Source organism: Pan paniscus, chromosome 14, assembly GCF_029289425.2.
Source record: "Pan paniscus chromosome 14, NHGRI_mPanPan1-v2.0_pri, whole genome shotgun sequence".
Lineage (NCBI taxonomy): Eukaryota > Metazoa > Chordata > Mammalia > Primates > Hominidae > Pan > Pan paniscus.
In genome coordinates, this window is record NC_073263.2 from 34,050,351 (window position 1) to 34,070,165 (window position 19,815).

Sequence of the window (19,815 nt, forward strand, 5' to 3'; positions counted from 1 at the left end):
AGCAAAATAACCAACTAACATCACAACGACAGGATCAAATTCACACATAACAATATTAACCTTAAATGTAAATGGGCTAAATGCTCCAATTAAAAGACACAGACTGGCAAATTGGATAAAGTGTCAAGACCCATCAGTGTGCTGTATTCAGGAGACCCACCTCATGTGCAGAGACAAAGAGAGGCTCAAAATAAAGGGACGGAGGAAGATCTACCAAGCAAACGGAAAACAAAATAAAAGCAGAGGTTGCAATCCTAGTCTCTGATAAAACAGACTTTAAACCAGCAAAGATCAGAAGAAACAAAGAAGGCCACTACATAATGGTAAAGGGATCAATTCAACAAGAAGAGCTAACTATCCTAAATATATATGCACCCAATACAGGAGCACCCAGATTCATAAAGTAAGTCCTTAAAGACCTACAAAGAGACTTAGACTCCCACAATAATAATGGGAACTTTAACACCCCCCTGTCAACATTAGACAGATCAACGAGACAGAAAGTTAAAAAGGATATCCAGGAATTGAACTCAGCTCTGCACCAAGACCACCTAATGGACATCTACAGAACTCTCCACCCCAAATCAACAGAATGTACATTCTTCTCAGCATCACATCACACTTATTCCAAAATTGACCACATAGTTGGAAGTAAAGCAATCCTCAGCAAATGTAAAATAACAGAAATTATAACAAACTGTCCCTCAGACCATGGTGCAATCAAACTAGAACTCAGGATTAAGAAACTCACTCAAAACCGCTCAACTACATGGAAACTGAATGACCTGCTCCTGAATGACTGCTGGGTACATAATGAAATGAAGGCAGAAATAAAGATGTTCTTTGAAACCAATGAGAACAAAGACACAATATACCAGAACATGGGACACATTTAAAGCAGTGTGTGGAGGAAAATTTATAGCACTAAATGCCCACAAGAGAAAGCAGGAAAGATCTAAAATTGACAACCTAACATCACAATTAAAAGAACTAGAGAACCAAGAGCAAACACATTCAAAAGCTAGCAGAAGGCAAGAAATAACTAAGATCAGAGCAGAACTGAAGGAGATAGAGACACAAAAAACCCTTCAAAAAATCGATGAATCCAGGAGCTGGTTTTTGGAAACGATCAACAAAATTGATAGACTGCTAGCAAGACTCATAAAGAAGAAAAGAGAGAAGAATCAAATAGACGCAATAAAAAATGACAAAGGGGATATCACCACTGGTCCCACAGAGATACAAACTACCATCAGAGAATACTATAAACACCTCTACACAAATAAACTAGAAAATATAGAAGAAATGGATAAATTCCCTGGACACATACACCCTCCCAAGACTTAACCAAGAAGAAGTTGAATCCCTGAATAGACCAATAACAGGCTTTGAAATTGAAGCAATAATTAATAGCCTACCAACAAAAAAAAGTCCAGGACCAGACAGATTCACAACCAAATTCTACCAGAGGTACAAAAAGGAGGTGGTACCATTCCTTCTGAAATTATTCCAACCAACAGAAAAAGAGGGAATCTCTAACTCATTTTATGAGGTCAACATCATCCTGATACCAAAGCCTGGCAGAGACACAACAAAAAAAAGAAAATTTTAGACCAATATCCCGGATGAACATCGATGCAAAAATCCTCAATAAAATACTGGCAAACCGAATCCAGCAGCACATCAAAAAGCTTATCCACAATGATCAACTTGGCTTCATCCCTGGGATGCAAGGCTGGTTCAACATACACAAATCAATAAACATAATCCATCGTATAAACAGAACCCACAACAAAAACCACATGATTATCTCAATAGATGCAGAAAAGGCCTTTGACAAAATTCAACAACACTTCATGCTAAAAGCTCTCAATCAACTAGGTATTGATGGGATGTATCTCAAAATAATAAGAGCTATTTATGACAAACACACAGCCAATGTCATACTGAATAGGCAAAAACTGGAAGCATTCCCTTTGAAAACTGGCACAAGACAGGGATCCCCTCTCTCACCACTCCTATTCAACATAGTGTTGGAAGTTCTGGCCAGGGCAATCAGGCAAGAGAAAGAAATAAAGAGTATTCAAATAGGAAAAGAGGAAGTCAAATTGTCCCTGTTTGCAGATGACATGATTGTATATTTAGAAAACCCCATCGTCTCAGCCCAAAATCTCCTTAAGCTGATAAGCAACTTCAGCAAAGTCTCAGGATACAAAATCAATGTGCAAAAATCACAAGCATTCCTATACACCAATAACAGACAAACAGAGAGCAAAATCATGAATGAACTCCCATTCACAATTGCTTCACAGAGAATAAAATACCTAGGAATCCAACTTACAAGGGACATGAAGGACCTCTTCAAGGAGAACTACAAACCACTGCTCAATGAAGTAAAAGAGGATACAAACAAATGGAAGAACATTCCATGCTCATGGATAGGAAGAATGAATATCGTGAAAATGGCCATACTGCCCAAAGTAATTTAGATTCAATGCCATCCCCATCAAGCTACCAATGACTTTCTTCACAGAATTGGAAAAAACTACTTTAAAGTTCATATGGAAACCAAAAAGAGCCCACATTGCCAAGACAATCCTAAGCCAAAAGAACAAAGCTGGAGGCATCACGCTACCTGACTTCAAATTATACTACAAGGCTAGAGTAATCAAAACAGCATGGTACTGGTACCAAAACAGAGATATAGACCAATGGAACAGAACAGAGCCCTCAGAAATAATACCACACATCTACAACCATCTGATCTTTGACAAACCTGACAAAAACAAGAAATGGGCAAAGGATTCCCTATTTAATAAATGGTGCTGGGAAAACTGGCCAGCCATACGCAGAAAGCTGAAACTGGATCCCTTCCTCACACATTATACAGAATTTAATTCAAGATGGATTAAAGACTTAAATGTTAGACCTAAAACCATAAAAACCCTAGAAGAAAACCTAGGCAATACCATTCAGGACATAGGCATGGGCAAGGACTTCATGCCTAAAACACCAAAAGCAATGGCAACAAAAGCCAAAATTGACAAATGGGATCTAATTAAACTAAAGAGCTTCTGCACAGCAAAAGAAACTACCATCAGAGTGAACAGGCAACCTACAGAATGGGAGAAAATTTTTGCAATCTACTCATTGGGCAAAGGGCTTATATCCAGAATCTACAAAGAACTCAAACAAACTTACAAGAAAAAACCCCATCAAAAAGTGGGCAAAGGATATGAACAGACACTTCTCAAAAGAAGACATTTATGCAGCCAAAAGACACCTGAAAAAATGCTCATCATCACTGGCCATCAGAGAAATGCAAATCAAAAACACAATGAGATACCATCTCACACCAGTTAGAATGGTGATCATTAAAAATTCAGGAAACAACAGGTGCTGGAGAGCATGTGGAGAAATAGGGACAGTTTTACACCTTTCATGGGACTGTTAACTAGTTCAACCATTGTGGAAGACAGTGTGGCGATTCCTCAAGGATCTAGAACTAGAAATACCATTTGACCCAGCCATCCCATTACTGGGTATATACCCAAAGGATTATAATTCATGCTTCTATAAAGACACATGCACACATATGTTTATTGTGGCACTATTCACAATAGCAAAGACTTGGAACCAACCCAAGTGTCCATCAATGATAGACTGGATTAAGAAAATGTGGCACATATACACCATGGAATACTATGCAGCCATAAAAAAGGATGAGTTCATGTCCTTTGCAGGGACATGGATGAAGCTGGAAACCATCATTCTGAGCAAACTATTGCAAGGACAGAAAAGCAAACACTGCATGTTCTCACACATAGGTGGGAATTGAACTATGAGAACACTTGGACACAGGATGGGGAACATCACACAATGGGGCCTGTCGTGGGATGGGAGGAGGGGGGAGGGATAGCATTAGGAGACATACCTAATGTAAATGACGAGTTAATGCGTGCAGCACACCAACATGGCACATGTATACATATGTAACAAACCTGCACAGTGTGCACATGTACCCTAGAACTAAAGTATGATTAAAAAAAAAAAAGTACTATATACCAGCCAGGCGTGGTGGCTCATGCCTGTAATCCCAGCACTTTGGGAGGCTAAGGCAGGCAGATCACTTGAGGTCAGGAGTTCAAGACCAGCCTGGCCAACATGGTGAAATCCTGTCTCCACTAAATATACAAAAATTAGCTGGGCATGGTAGTGGGGGCCTGTAATCCCAGCTGCTCAGGAGGCTGAGGAAGGAGAATCACTTGAACCCGTGAGGTAGAAGTTGCAGTGAGTCAAGATTGTATCACCTGCACTCCATCCTGGGCGACAGAGTAAAACTACATCTCAAAAAAAAATTTAAAAAAAAGTGCTATATACCATCTAATCCAGCAGATTAATTAACATGACTCCAGGCTTTGATAACATTGAAATCTGCCAAAAATAAAATGCTTAATCCTAGGAAACAAATATTCTAGCTTTTGTAACTTCCAAAAGGAAATCCTGGCCCATTCTTAGCAGGATATTGAATTGTTTCCAATAGTAACAAAAATATTATACATGGCATCTGTCTACAGAGTAGCTTCTATGTGCTTTACAGTGCGCTAGGCATTTTACATGTGTTCCTATTTCCCATCACAGCAAACCTGCACGGTAGGAATTAGCCCCATTTTCTAGACAGTCTCTAGGCAGAGAGAGTAAATGGCTTGCCCACAGTGTCTGTGGCAGAGTAGGACTCAAACTCCTCACTGTCTTGTTCCAGAGCTTGTAGGCTTTTCTCTACCCTCAGTGATTCTCAAATGTTTTTAATCTTTCAAACTGGCACCTCATTTTATTGAGGTAACAACCTCCCATAAAATTCCATGCCAGCTCTTACATAGGAAAGAGCTAAGAGTAAAGCTGTCCTGGCTTAATTGAGGGTGGAGTCCAGCCAACTGCCCACTCTGCTACTCCCACTACCAACAGAGGCTGAGACCTTCAGAGGAATCGGGGCCTGCAGAATGTTTGGAAAGCACTGCTTTGTGCCATGCTATTCCAGCCGGGTGGATTCCTCAGCTGGTCGTATGGAGCCAGTGACAAAACTGCCCAGCTCTGGTCACTCCTGCTGTACAAGCATATCAGAATTGCAGGACACATCTAGAGGACATAGGATGCTGCAAAAAAGAAAGAAAGAAAGAAAGAAAGAAAGAAAGAAAGAAAGAAAGAAAGAAAGAAAGAAAGAAAGAAAGAAAGAAAGAAAGGAAGGAAAGAAAAAGAAAGGAAAGAAAGAAAGAAAAAGAAAGAAAGAAAGATAGAGAAAGATGGACTTCACCTCTACAAAGAAAAAAATTAAAAACAATTAGCCAGGCATGGAGGTGCACCGGTAGTCCCAGCTACCCAGAGACTGAGGCTCAGAGGCTGAGGTGGGGGGATCCCTTGAACCCAGGAGTTTGAGGCTGCAGTGAGTTAGTGTCGCACCCCTGCACTCCAAAAGATAAAATGAAAGAAATAGATTTGAATTAATTCTTTTCAAAACCAGTGCTCCTACTCTTCCCCATTAACCCCTAACCCATTCTTCTTTCTCACCAGTGACATTTATTCATCTGTTGACATCCTCACATGGATAGAACTGCTCCGTTTTCCAGTGGCAAATGGAAATGGCTCATACACTTTAGGACTGCAAGTGATACTTCTCATAAATATTTAGAAAGACAGACAAGGTAAAAATAATGTTTCCTCTTAGAATTCAAAGTAAAACTTTGACTGACTGAATTAAAAACTGCTTTTATCAATGCCTCGCTCTATTTTTTTTCTTCAACTGATAGGTCAGGTCACTTATACAAAATGATTCTATTATATCAAATTATTGTTTTGATGTGTCATTAGAGAGACAGAGAGAGAGACAAAGAGAGGGAGAATGACTCCAGGCTATTAGTTTTATCTTGCCTAATACTACTCAGCTCTGTGATAATTTCGTATTGTAACTTTTACTGGGTTGAATTTTGGAAATTATTTCAAATATATTCTCCTAACTTATTCAATATCTGTACATTTTTCAGTAGTAAGAACTTTTAAAATGGAATGTGGATGTTGAAGCCTTCCTTCACTTATCTAGGTGAGTGATTTTGATGAGTATAAGCTTACTCTGCCCCATGCAGGTAATTTATTCTTGAAAAACCACTTGTTCAGTGAATTTTCATAAGTAAAAAAAATCATTACCATTAACTTTTAGGAGCATGGATTTATGCTAAGACAACACCAAAGCCCCTTAAAGTTGGCTCAGTTACTTCAACAGACACATTAGTTAAACAACCTAACAAAGTCTGTTCTCTTTATTAATTATGCCATAATATGGCTATTCACTTACTCTCATTAAGTTCTTGTGGCACTATTATGCAATACATACTTAAGATTATTCTTACAAATAAAACATGTTGAATACTCAATGTTTATATAGTTCAATCTTTATTGCAAAACATCCATGATGGAAAGACCAGAAATCTCACTGAAAACAAGAACAAATTATTTCACACTCACCAAATAACTTGACATCCTCAGCGCATCAGATCACTGCTGTAAACTACAAAACACTAGGCCACTGAGACAACGTAACGCATAGCAGTCCATCAACAACTGTGAGCATGGCTGCACGGTGCTTCTGGTCTGTCTAGGTTCAGCTGCCTGTGTGAAATCCAAAATCCAAATCTGTCCTCAGAAATGCTAAGAAATGTCTTGCAAGCCCAAGTTGGGGTATAGAACAAAACTTGGAAAAAAATCAAATTCATGTCATTCTACTTGATGTCACATACCCAATTCCTCAATCTGAGTTTTAGATTGTTTATATGATAATCACACTAAGCGATTAATATCCTGAGTGCCTTTGGAAACAGTATCTTTTAAAGGTTTCATTTGCCTGAACTGGTTGAAGATATTTGTTTTCAATAACTCAGCAGAGAATCTCAGTTTCCCACCCTATCCTCAGAACCATTACCCTATCTGAGGAATTTGCCAAACTTGAATGGCTATGTGGGTGACTGCGTAGCAGCTGCCAAAAGTATTGTCACCCCAGGCACCTACCTTCATTACAACCATGACAGAAAACAACCATGTTCTGGGAATCTTTTATGTCATCTGTATCTTCCAGTTTTTTTCTTCATAACTACAAGTTAGTTGTCAATTCTTTGTCTGGATTTATTTCTAAAAATAGTATCCTGAGAAAACACAGCCCAAGGACAAAGAACAACTCTAAAATTACGGTATGACCAACAACACTTGAATCTTTTTTCGCTTTTAAAAGAATCATGAACACAGGAAATGAGCTTTAGCCTTTATTTTTGCCGTGTCTTGAGAGACATTCAATAAGGAGCTGAAAATGAAGTATGCTTCAAACTTTAAAGGCAATGATGAAATGGAAAGAAGAGCGTCCTTCAAAACTATAGAAGCAACTTCAACCAGACTAATCCTATTTCAAAGAAATGGGCCATAATAGCATCGACTGCTCCACGTTTTGTTCATTCCATCTACAGTACATCAACAGGCTTTTTCCAAAAGTGTATGGACAAAATACTTGAGTTGAGATCTGTAGCCTTAGCCTTCTAAAGATGATATCTATAGGTTGTCATGGTAACTCACAGGGCGCCATCTTTAAAAGCACTGAACTCAGGAAAAATACGCACAGAGAAATTTCAGCCCTAAAAGCTATTTCCCAAAATTGTCCATTATCTTACATATCTTTGTCTGCTTAGAGCCTTGCTGTAATTTTTATTTTCATTCCAATGCTCAAGAAACACTGAAACAAGTGAAAAAATTGCTTGAAGTCCTTTATTATAGAATTTCCATGATAAGTTTTATACTAGCTTTTAAACTGATGAACATTGCTCCCCTACCCCACAAATATTTTTTCCTTTATACTGACTTTTTTAATGTAAACATTACCCTTTTATCCACGGACACAATTTTTGTTCGTATCCTCTTTATATTGGTCTATAGCCAATGTTAAGGTGAAGGGCTTCTCCCTTACTTTGAAACTCCAAGATCCAGCTGTCAATCCATGTGCCAATAGTTTGGAGAAATAATGACCTTCCCTCCTCCCTTGTAGCACTTATTTTTGCATGTCAGTCATGTAGGACTTAGAAAATTAAACCCTGGATCTTCATTTACCTTCTCATTAGCATCTGCTACCCTCCAGCTGTATCATAAACTATTAGAAGACAGTGAGGGTGCCTTATGACTCTTCATAGCTCTAGAATTAGCAGTACTCCACACAGGGGCACGATAAATATTTTATGACATAGAATCCAAATTTAAAGATAAATGGACTTTGGAGATGATCAAATCTACCCCATTTTTGTAAATGAAGAAACAGAAACAAGGAGAGATAAAGTAACCAGCCCAGTGCTATGTCCAGTTAAAAACATTATTTTGAGGTCAGCAAAGATGTCAAATCACTTTTCTGCTAATAGTACCTGGCAAAGAAGTCAATCCCTTTTCTGCTAGTAGTACCTAGTAAAGAAGTAAAACAGAGATTCTGCATTCACTAAACAAAGTAGCAAATAGCCATTCCTGGTTTACATATCACATTAGGTAGGTTGTTGTTTTGAGGTTCATATTAACCAATATGCTGTGCCTGAGAGAGTGTGTTAAGTATCATCCAAATATAAAGCATTATTAACAGGAAGGGTTTTTTTTTTAAGCCCATGGGAAAAGATGAATGGAAAAAAGAAATAAAAAATGTATTGGTAATAGTGAACATTATCTTGTTTTGACTCACAGGCAATATCATACCAGAAAAATGGCTGCATTTGGAAAATGAATAGCTAGAGAAAATTCTAATGAATAAGCCCAAGGCCTCCAGAAATAAGGATGAAAATAACCAGCATAAGGCAATGGCTAATCAGAAATCTAGCCTAGACACAGGGTATTACAGTTCAGATTCTCTTCCTTCTCTGAATTTCTTGTAGTTAAGCTTTCATGGGAAACTCTGGCTGAGGAGAGTCCATGTGTGTATGTGCCAGGAAGATCCTTGTGTTCTTTCAGTTCATTTGTGTCTGCAGCAGAGGCAATGGAAGGAAATGATCAAAGGGAGAGCAATACAGGCAATTAGGGATGAACCTAATACAATATGCGTGGTGACTACATTGATTTGTGTGTATGTGTGTGTGTGATTTAAATTCCTGATATATTTATTAAAAAGGAAATTGACTAATAACAGCTTACAGGTATTCAACACCCTCACAAATTACAAAGCTTACATTTTCCCAGTGAATACTCTCTACACAGCTCAGAGGTTAGAACAGGTGTTCTCATTCCTATTTATTGATGAGCCTTGGACTAGTCGGGTGATTTGTGCAAAGTTAAATGCCAGGGAGCTCTGATTCCAAATTCAGGGCCTAGAGATTTTAGAGGGAGGCTATGCTTTGCTTCACTTTTATGGGCTGCCTTTAAGACTATGTCACTTACCTGAAGGCTGTTTTGTGAAGAATAGGCAGATGTAAGAAAGGAAATGAAATAGCTATTTTATAACCAGGCAATAGGAGTGGTTGAATGGCTTTTTGGCTTGAAATGATAATTGGATCAAAGGAACAATACCACACGTGTCTTCTACTACCTTAAAATATCATACCTAATTGGTGAGAGTTTCTGCAAAGGAGACTAGATTAAAGAAGAAATAACTGTGTGCCACGGTGAATGCTGTCTACACTAAATTGTTAATTGTTTTAATAAAATTAAAATTTTATTTTAATTTTACATGAGCAATGATTGCAGTGATCACTGGTGATCAATCATCAGAATAAAGTTAAGAATAACAATTACCCTTACAAAGCATGTTACCAAATATAAGAATGATTAGGGAATAATGATTCAACAGTTGTAGCAATATTAATAATCAATCATGAAGGATTGGAAAAAGAATTGATGAATTCTTTTTCTAAAACTGACTAAAAACACATGGCTTAGCATATGAATTTTTGAAATTGAAACCTAAGTAGGAAAGAATGGATGACAAACACTGGGACCATCTTGCACCAGGCTCAGGAGATTCCCAAAGATCAGTCGTATCCCAGCTCTGGCTAAGCATTGGTTAATAGAGTCAACCAAGATTGAACAGATTCTAACATTGCTGAAGGTCAGTTAGTAAAATTATCATCTATAAAATGAAAATTATCATCTATAAAATGAAAAAAAAAGTTAAATGGGAAGATTTGCGTAAGCTTCTTAGATCTCGTAAAAGAGACATCAAGAGCATTTAGGGCTTGGAGGTCCTGCTATCAAATTCCTACTGAAGGTTCAACCCAAAGACCTGTGTCAGAGCTGGCATCTTCAGGTGGATCCTATAACCATGAACTGCCTGTGCAGGAGGACATATACATGTGCACCTGTAGGTTTGTATGCATGTGAGCCTATAGATGAAATCTGAAATGAATAAATTTTCCACAAATAAAAATTTAGTCTTTTAAATATGCTTTCTCCTCCTTTTTCATAAAAATGTACAGTTAGAGACAATATTGACTTTTTGTTTTATATCATCTCCTCAATTCTAATGATGGCAATTTTCAGATCGAGTCACCATGACACGAAATCAGAATGCATGGTTAAGAATAAATAAAGCCATGATTTTCATTCATTGAAAACACTTCATGTTTTAGGTCAGGCATGGTGGCTCATGCCTGAAATCGTAGCACTTTGGGAGGCTGCAGCAGGTGGATCACTTGAGGTCAGGAGTTGAGACCTGCCTGGCCAACATGGTGAAACCCTATCTCTACTAAAAATACCAAAATTAGCTGTACAAGGTGGTGCATGCTTGTAATCCCAGCTACTTGGGAGGCTGAGATGGGAGAACCCCCTGAATCCAGGAGGCAGAGGTTGCAGTGAGTCAAGATCGTGCCACTGTACTTTAGCCTGAGCAACAGAGTGAGACTCTGTTTCAAAAAAAAAAGAAAGAAAGAAAGAGAGAGAGAGGAAGGAAGGAAGGAAGGAAGGAAGGAAGGAAGGAAGGAAGGAAGGAAGGAGAGAGGGAGGGAGGGAGGGAAGGATGGAAGGAAGGAAGGACAGAAGGAAGGAAGGGAGGGAGGGAGAGAGGGAGGGAGAGAGAGAGAGAGAGAAAGAGAGAAAGAAAGAAAGGAAAGAAAGAAAGGGAAAGAGAGAGAAAGAAAAAAGAAAGAAAGAAAGAAAGAAAAAAGAAAGAAAGAAGGAAAGAAAAGAAAGAAAGAAAGAAAACCTGTGTTTCGGCACTGTAACACTGTACTAAAGCATTATCTTCTTTAATTCTCAAAACAAAGCTATTAGGCAAATATGATAACTTCCATCTTATTAACGAAGAAATTGAAGCTTCAAGTAGTGAAATTCATCGCAGATTGAGACTTCAACTAGATATTGTCTGTCTACAAAGGCTATCTTTCAGTTGTTTTAATGTGCAACATATATTGTCCCCTGGTAGGAAGCAGAGAGACAAACAATGAACATCTTAACAGGTCAAGAAGCTGAGAATGTTCAAGGGGCACATTACTACTTCATAGTGGGGAAGAATAAATAGTCCTCATTCCAGAATGGCCTTCAGATAAGAGAAATGAAGGTTCATTCTAAGGCCACCAGCCTTTGTCCCCTGCCTGCATTGATAGAGAGGGGTCTTTTCAATGGCCAACTTACAAACAATGGGATCTTTCAGGTAGTAGACAAAAAGCCTGGGATTCAGTGGGGTTTCCTGTGTTGGCATGGCTGGCTCAGAGTCTGGATCTGGAAAAGGAGATTTAATCCGTTTCTACAGGGGACAGATACTCTTGGTGTATCCATGCTTCTTGAGGCTACATCTCTCCTCATAAGATCTGACTCATACAACTAACTGCCTCCCTGAACTCTTCACACACACATATCAAAGGAATTTCAACAATGTTATACCCAAAATCAATTCCATGACCTTCTCCAAAGACCTGATCCTCTTCCAGTGTTCGCCTTCTCAATGAATGGAAGCACATCATCCCACACTCACAAGCCAGAGACCCAGAATTCATAACTGGTAACTCATTTTTCCTCACTCATGTCAAATGCATCATCGAGGCCATTTTTCTTCTTCTTTCTCTGCGCCAAAACCTTCTTGATCCAAGCAATCTCCACCTCCCACCTAGACTCTGGCCTTCTCAATGTTCTACCTACACCCATTCTCTAAGCCAGGGAAGGTCAAGTGATACCTCAGCTTAAAGTTCTTCCTTCACTGTCCATTGCTCTCTGTAAAATGCATAACTGCTTCATGAGGTGTAAAAGGCCCTACTTGGTCACTACCTTCCCCCAACACACACCTCCAGCCTCATCTGCCCCACGCCACGTGGGTCTCTCCATTTGCCTCCTACCCCTTAAACTTCTATCTCATGGATTTTCCACAAGCTATTTCTTCTACAAAGATAATCGTCTCTCCCTCCTTCGACTTGTCAACACCTAGTTATTCTTCAGATCTCAATGGCCCCTTCGCTGACTTCCTTAGCTAAATCCAATACCCTTATTACAGGCTTTCTTAACACTGTGTAGCCATTTTTCAGTCCCAATTAAATACAGGAATACCTCTGAGATATTGCAGTTCAGTTCCAGATAACTGAAATAAAGCAAGTATTATAATAAAGTGAGTCACACACATTTTTTGGTTTTCTAGTGCATGTAAGAGTTATGTTTACACTATTCTGTAGTCTACAAAGTGTGCAATAGGGTTATGACTGACAAAAAACAACATACATAAAATTTTAAAAGACTTCATTGCTTAAAAATGCTAACAATGGTCTAAGCCTTTAGTGAGGGTTTTGTTTTGTTTTGTTTTTTGCTTGTAGAGCGTCTTGCCTCAATTTTGATGGCTACTGATGGATCGAGGCGGTGGGTCGCAAAGGCTGAGGCTATTTCTTTTCTTTTCTTTTTCTTTTTTTTGTGACGGAGTCTTGCTCAGTTGCCCAGGCTGGAGTGCAGTGGTGTGATCTCGGCTCACTGCAAGCTCCACCTCCCGGGTTCACGCCATTCTCCTGCCTCAGCCTCCCAAGTAGCTGGGACTACAGGCACCTGCCACCATGCCCGGCTAATTTTTTTTTTTTTTGTATTTTTAGTAGAGACAGGGTTTCACCATGTTAGCCAGGATGGTCTCGATCTCCTGACCTTGTGATCTGCCCGCCTCAGCCCCGCAAAGTGCTGGGATTACAGGCATGAGCCACTGCGCCCGGGCGGCTATTTCTTAAAATAAGGCAACAATGAAGTTTGCTATATCAATTGGCTCTTCCTTTCATTAAAAATTTCTCTGTAGTATGTGATGCTGTTTGATAGCATTTTACCCACAGTAGAACTTCTTTCAAAGTTAGAGTCAGTCTTTTCTAGCCCTGCTGCTGCTTTATCAATTAAATTTCTAGTCATATTCAAAATCCTTTATTGTCATTTCAACAATGTTCATGGCATCATCACCCGGAGTAGATTTCATTTTAAGAAACCACTTTCTTTGCTCTTCCATAGAGGCAATTCTTCATCCATTAAAGTTTTATTGTGAGATTGCAGCAATTCAGTCACATCTTCAAGCTCCACTTCTAATTCTATTTCTCTTACAATTTCCACCATATCTGTAGTTCCTTACTCCATAATTCTTCCAGTAGAAGGCTGTTTCATCCACATTGAAAACCTGTTGTACAGTGTCGCCATCATCATCAACTATCTTAGCTAAATGCTCTGGATAATGTGCTGCAGCTTCTCCATCAGCACTTGCTGCTTCACCTTGCACTTTTTCGGTTTGGAGATGGCTTCTTTCCTTAAACCTCATGAGGCAACCTCTGCCGGTTTCAGACTTTTCTTTTGTAGCCTCCTCACCTTTATCAGCCTTCAAAGAATGGAAGAGAGTCAAACCCTTGCTCTAGATTAGGCTTTGGCTTAAATGAATGTTGTGGCTGGTTTGATCGTCTGTCTATACCACTAAAACTTTCTTCACATCAGCAATAAAGCTGCTTCACTTTTTTTATAATCCATATTTCATGGGAGTAGCAGTTTTAATTTCCTTTGCATTCACAACTTGGCTGTTTGGTGCAAATGTCCTAGCTTTTTGCCAATCTTGGGTTCAACATGCCTTTCCCACTAAGTTTAATAAGTTTTCACTTTTGATTTAAGGTGAGATATTTGAAACTCTTCCTTTCACTGGAAGACCTAGAGATCATTTTAACGTTATTAATTGACCTAATTTTAATATGATTGTGTCTCAAGGAATAGGAAGGTCTGAGGTGAGAAAGAGAGACGAGGGAATGACTGGTCAGTGGACTAGCCTGAACATACACATTTATTAATTTCACTATCTTATATGAGTTCAGTTTCTGGCACCCCAAAACAATTACAGGAATAACATCAAAGAGCACTACACACAGATCACCATAACAACTATAATAATAATGAAAAAGTTTGAAATATGATGAGAATTACCAAAACGTGACACAGAGATATGAAGTGAGTACATGCTGTGGAAAAATGACACCAATCAACTTGCTCAATGCACAACTACCACAAACCTTCAATTTGTAAAATATTTCATATCTGCAAAGTGCAACAAAAATGAAGCACAACAAAACAAGGTGTGATTGTATTTATTTGTGTGTCCATTAGGTCAATATCTGTCTCCCCAACTAACTGATAAGCTACGTGATGGTAGAGTCTGTGTCTACAATGTTCACCATTGTAACCCAAACATCTAACTGGTCCCTGGCCTAACAGGTGCTTGATAAATATTTCTTTAATATCTAACTGACTGATCAACCAACCAACTGAATGAGTGAGTGAATGAATGAATGAAAGAAAGCATCCTGTTCATTGATGTGTTAATTTTATGTGTCTTGATAGAATTCTAAAATATTAGAATCTTTATGTGGAGGCCAGTCTTGGCTCAAGTCTTTCCTTAACACTCTTGTTCTCACTGAGACCTACCACTAACCATACTATTTAATGCTGCAGTCTCTTCATACCCCACCCACCAGCACTCCCTAAGACCCATGTCTAACTCTATTTTTTTCATTTACCCCACCTCATAACACACTAGAGAATTGCTTATTTATCATCGTTCTAACTATGCTTTCTTAGTTTCCATATTTGTCTATTTGGCTTCCATTATTCACAGAACCAATTGTATTAACCATATTTTCTTATTTTCCATATTCTTGATGCTGTGGCATTTGTAGCCTCGCTAACTGGGGAAAGACTGTGCCTATCAGGGCTAATTGATTTTTAGAAATAGGAAAGGGCTCTCCAGAGCCTGCCTTCAGATGTAAACCAGCCATTCCAAATTCCTCACAATCTCCTTCATCAAACTCACACATCAATCCAAAATTCTTGCTCTAAATCAACCTGTAGCCAGGTACCAGACAATAAGGAAAAGACCCTTTGCCCCAAAACCCACCAGAATTATTCGAACTAACCAATCCTAAAGCAATACTACATTCCAGAATATTTGGCTTTCTCACAAAAAAACACAATAAAAACAGTAACTTCGCCACTCCTTTCTGCCTCCTGCTCAACACTAGTGCTTCCCGATGTGGCCCTTCATGGTGTGACATGCACCCTCCTCTTGGAAAACGTGAGTAATTTTTTTTTTAATTTTTGGAGACAGAGTCACACTCTGTCAGCCAGGCTAGAGTGGAGTGGTGTGATCACGGCTCACTGTAACCTCGACCTCTTGGGCTCAAGCAATTGTCCTGCCTCAGCCTCCTATATGGCTGGAGCTATAGGCATCCCTCATCTGGCTGAACTAATTTTTTGTTTTGTTTTTAAATTTTTTTTGTAGAGATAGGGATCTTGTCCAGGCTGTTCTCAAACTCCTGGGCTCAAGCCATCCTCCCATCTTGGCGTCCAAAAGTGCTGAGATTATAGGTGTCAGCCACCATACTTAGCCATAAATTCTTATTTCAATGGCTTTAGCCTCTCCACATCATCACTCAGTCACCTCTATATGTTAAAATACCATAAAATCCTACTGGTACAATTGAGGTAATCACATTATTGTTTATCCCTTGATGTCTTCCCATCTAGCCACTATCAATGGAAAGCAAACTTCCTAAGGGCAGGGACCCATATTTTGTTTTGTTCCCCTTCTGGGTGCCTAGAGCACTGCCTGGTACATAGAACTTTAATAAATACATATTGAGTGAATGAATAAGTGCTCCTGGTCTCAATTCTGGCACACTATCATTTCAGACCTTGAGATTCCCCTGGGACAGAAATTTTCTTACTCCCCACCATATCTCCAGGCCCTCTCTCACTATCTGGCATTTGACTAAAAGCTCAGTAATTGTTTGATCTGATTTTGTTAGTCTACTGCATTTTGTCTAAGTTTTGCTGGTCCCTAGAGCTCACAGGCTAGCCCCTTGAGTTCTTGGGCTACCAAAGGCTTCTGTTCTCAGTGGCAAGGACTCCTATTTTTTGCATCTCTTAAGGGATTCCCCAACCACAGAGTATATAAGGCATGACCAATGGAGAGCTGGGGACCTGGGTCCAGTGCCTCCCCTCCATCCCTAACTATGAGTGCCCTTGAGCAAGTAAATTGATCACTGTGGAAGTACTATCTTCATGATTGTGGAGTGTGGGGAAGACAGATACACAGCCTTTAATGTCTTCAATATGGATTACATTAAGACTCAACTAGATGGCTTCTCAAGATCTCTGTGAAGTTTATGAGTTCACAGTCCATCTTATAGTCACTAAACATGATTTCAACTTTTCAGTCTCGTTACTCTTCCCAGTTATCCTTCTGAATGATAAGGCAGAGTTCAGTACTTAGTCTTTACCTTTGAGGGCTGTAGACATATGGCAGGCTGTGCAACACTCATTATTTAGATGACATTGATTCAACTTCCACTTACAGTTACTATATTCTTAAAATATGTTTTACAGCCCAACTTTTGTAAGCTCACTTTCTTCTCACATGTGCAAAAGTAGTCTTAGGATTTCTCATTTTCTTTTTGAGTCTAAGAAGATTTTTCTCTCATAATTGTAACTGGCATTATGGAGCACTACTTGTCTTGTCTTATGTATCCCTTAAAATAGATAAGTCTAATTTTATGAATGAAAAATCAGAGCAGTTACGTCATTTGCCCTGGGTAATACAGCTAGAAAACAATAAGATGGGTTCAAATCGAGGTAGTTTGTCTACATAGACTGCACCTAGTTACTTAGCTACATTGCCTTTGTGGGTTGATCGAACTCAATCACTTAATTCTTACTGACTTGACCCCATTCTCTTCCTAATTGTATATTTCACAAACACTTCATGTTTATGACACATGCTAAACTCTCTTGAGCCACACATTGTTGCTAGGGGAGTGTAATCATCATGCATTAGAAATAAAAGTGTGCAAAGGCTAAGGTGACATGAGGAAGCCAATGGCAAGAATAAGGTTAAAACTCACAGCCTTGGTTGTCCAGTTTTCTTATCAGTCCTTTGAGACTTCACACATTCTACCTGATTTTTCAATTTCATGGGAGTCATCGGGAGCTGAAGGCAATGAAGGCAAAATCAGGCTTCACTCCTGGGTAAAGGTAATAGCTTAGATGGCAGATTACTTTATAGACATTTTAGTACAGGTAGAAGCAGGCATGTTTGAAAATTCTAAGTACTGCCCATTAGTATGCAGAAACACCATCAGCTGCCGAAATCATTTTCTAAAAAACCAGGTCTTCATTATGTCCCAATTGCTCAAAGTATGTTTGCCTTGTCAGACACAGATTTTTAAAAGCAGTTCAGTCTTGAGCCACTTTCGGTAACATGGCTTTCTCCCTCGCTATTTATTTTCAGTCCTACTTTCTGGTGTAACTCTTTTTTCAATATATATGAAAAAACTTTTTTTTGCCTTAATCCCTTTGCTCTTTTTAGCACAGTCAGCAGTTTTGCAACCTTCTTTCTTTCCTCTGGGCTCCAACAGTCTGTTGTTTGCACTTCCACAGTTTATTGGCAGCGTGGTTTTTTTTGACAATCTTGAAATCTAATTGAATGTTTCTTGTTTTAAAATTTACTTCTCAGAGGAACACTAGATAGCTGGATCTCTACAATTGCCCTTTTTATTAATCTTCTACCTGCATCTATACCGTAATATAGTTAAATATTCAAATGTGCCAACCAAAATTTGTGGAACTAAATTAATTGAAAGAAAATATTTTCAGAAAATAGGAACATGCGGAAGAAAATTTTCTGCCACTAAAAGATAATACCCTTCAACTTCAGGTCAATGAAAGCATCATCATAATCTTACTAACAAATTTTTGGGGGCACACATATTTCACTTTTCATTCCAATAAACTTCCTAAGTGTACAGAAATAAAAAATTATCAAAAAGTAAAAAAAAAAAAGGACAGGAAATGTTTTGGCATTCTGATATTTCATCCTGATACAAGCAAATAGGAAAAGAAATCATTTTCCATTTAGATTTCAAATTGGATATGACTATGAACAATCACTATTTCTAAAACTGACGGTCACTGATAGCTAAGATTTTATTTGTTTTCAGGTATATGTTGAAGTTTCATCTTTCAGTCTTTAATTCAATTATGATTCACCCCAGATTTCAACAGTCTCTTCTTCTAAAAATAACTGAGCATAAACCCTCATAACTTGATACCGTGAATTTTATTCAGCTGAAACACATAGTACCCTCTTCCAGGACAGTTTGCGTTATAAATAAGAAATGAAGGCCTAAAAATTGAAAGGATCAGACTGCATTATTTTGGTTTAGGTATTTACTACTTGTTTTATGTCAATAGTAAGTATTTGGAGCCATTTTAAATATCAGTGCACATGTTGCTGCTAAATCCAGAATAACGGTGCATAGAAATGATCCTAGAAAATTAGTCTTCCCATTTATTTAATGTGTTTATTTAATCAACCTCCTCTATGAAAAACAGTCTGTTCTATCCAGTGGTGGATAGAAACATTGCTGAACTATTGCCAGAGGAATCTTCTAGAACGAAGTCAGGTCTTGTTACTTCACTTCTCAAATACTCCGGTGGCTTTGAATTTCATTAAAGGATGAAAATCAAAGATGAAGAAACTAAGGTTTATAGAAATTGACCTTGAAAACAAGGTCAAAGTCAGAAACCAACAGCTGAAATGGCTCTGTTACACCAGGTCTCCTCATGGTCTTACAGGACTTGCATATCTTGACTCCCTCTTAAACCTCAGTCTCTACTATTCCAGCCTTCACCTTTCAGCCACGCCAGCCTTCCTGTCTTTCCTCGGAAATGTCAGGCAGGCTCCTGTCTTAGCACCTTGGTATTTCTTTTGTCTCTGCTTGAAATGCTATTTCCCCAGATTCCACATGGCTTGATCTCCTACATCTATCCCTCTCCGTGAAATGCCAGGAAAAGCATCCCTGAATGCCCAGTATGAAATAGCATCCCTCATCCCAGCAGCTCCCTGTCTGCTTTACTCTACTTTTTTTCCTACATAGTATTTATCACCAGCTCATACAGCACATATTTGCTTTCTGTAGCTATCCACTGGAAAGTAAGCTCAGTGAGAACTTGACTGCTGGACTTGCCATTGTATCCCCAGGGCCCTGAGGAGTGCCAGGCATAAAAAAAGTGCCCAGTAAATATTTTCTAAATTCATAAATGCAGTTATCCTCCCTGCCCCAACTGTATTAGTCTGTTTTCACGCTACTGATAATGACATACTGGGCAATTTACAAAAGAAAGGTTTAATGGACTCACAGTTCCATGTGGCTGGGGAGGCCTCACAGTCATGGCAGAAGGCTGAAGGCACATCTCACATGGTGGCAGACAAGGGAAGAGAATGAGAGCCAAGTGAAAGGGGTTTCCCCTTATAGAACCATCAGCTCCTGTGAGACATATTCA

General features: G+C 38.9%; 2 long non-coding RNA genes across 2 annotated transcripts in view; one reads left to right on the forward strand and one right to left on the reverse strand.

Moving 5' to 3' along the window:
• Nucleotides 1–19,815, forward strand: part of LOC130540758 (uncharacterized) — a 259,873-nt gene that overhangs the window by 140,717 nt on the left and 99,341 nt on the right. The window lies entirely within an intron of this gene.
• The window catches only part of LOC129393608 (uncharacterized), a 239,158-nt gene continuing 236,717 nt past the window's right edge, over nucleotides 17,375–19,815 (reverse strand). Inside the window, exon 3 of the long non-coding RNA XR_008620584.1 lies at nucleotides 17,375–17,461. This is a non-coding gene — a long non-coding RNA (uncharacterized LOC129393608). The remainder of the gene's footprint in view (nucleotides 17,462–19,815) is intronic.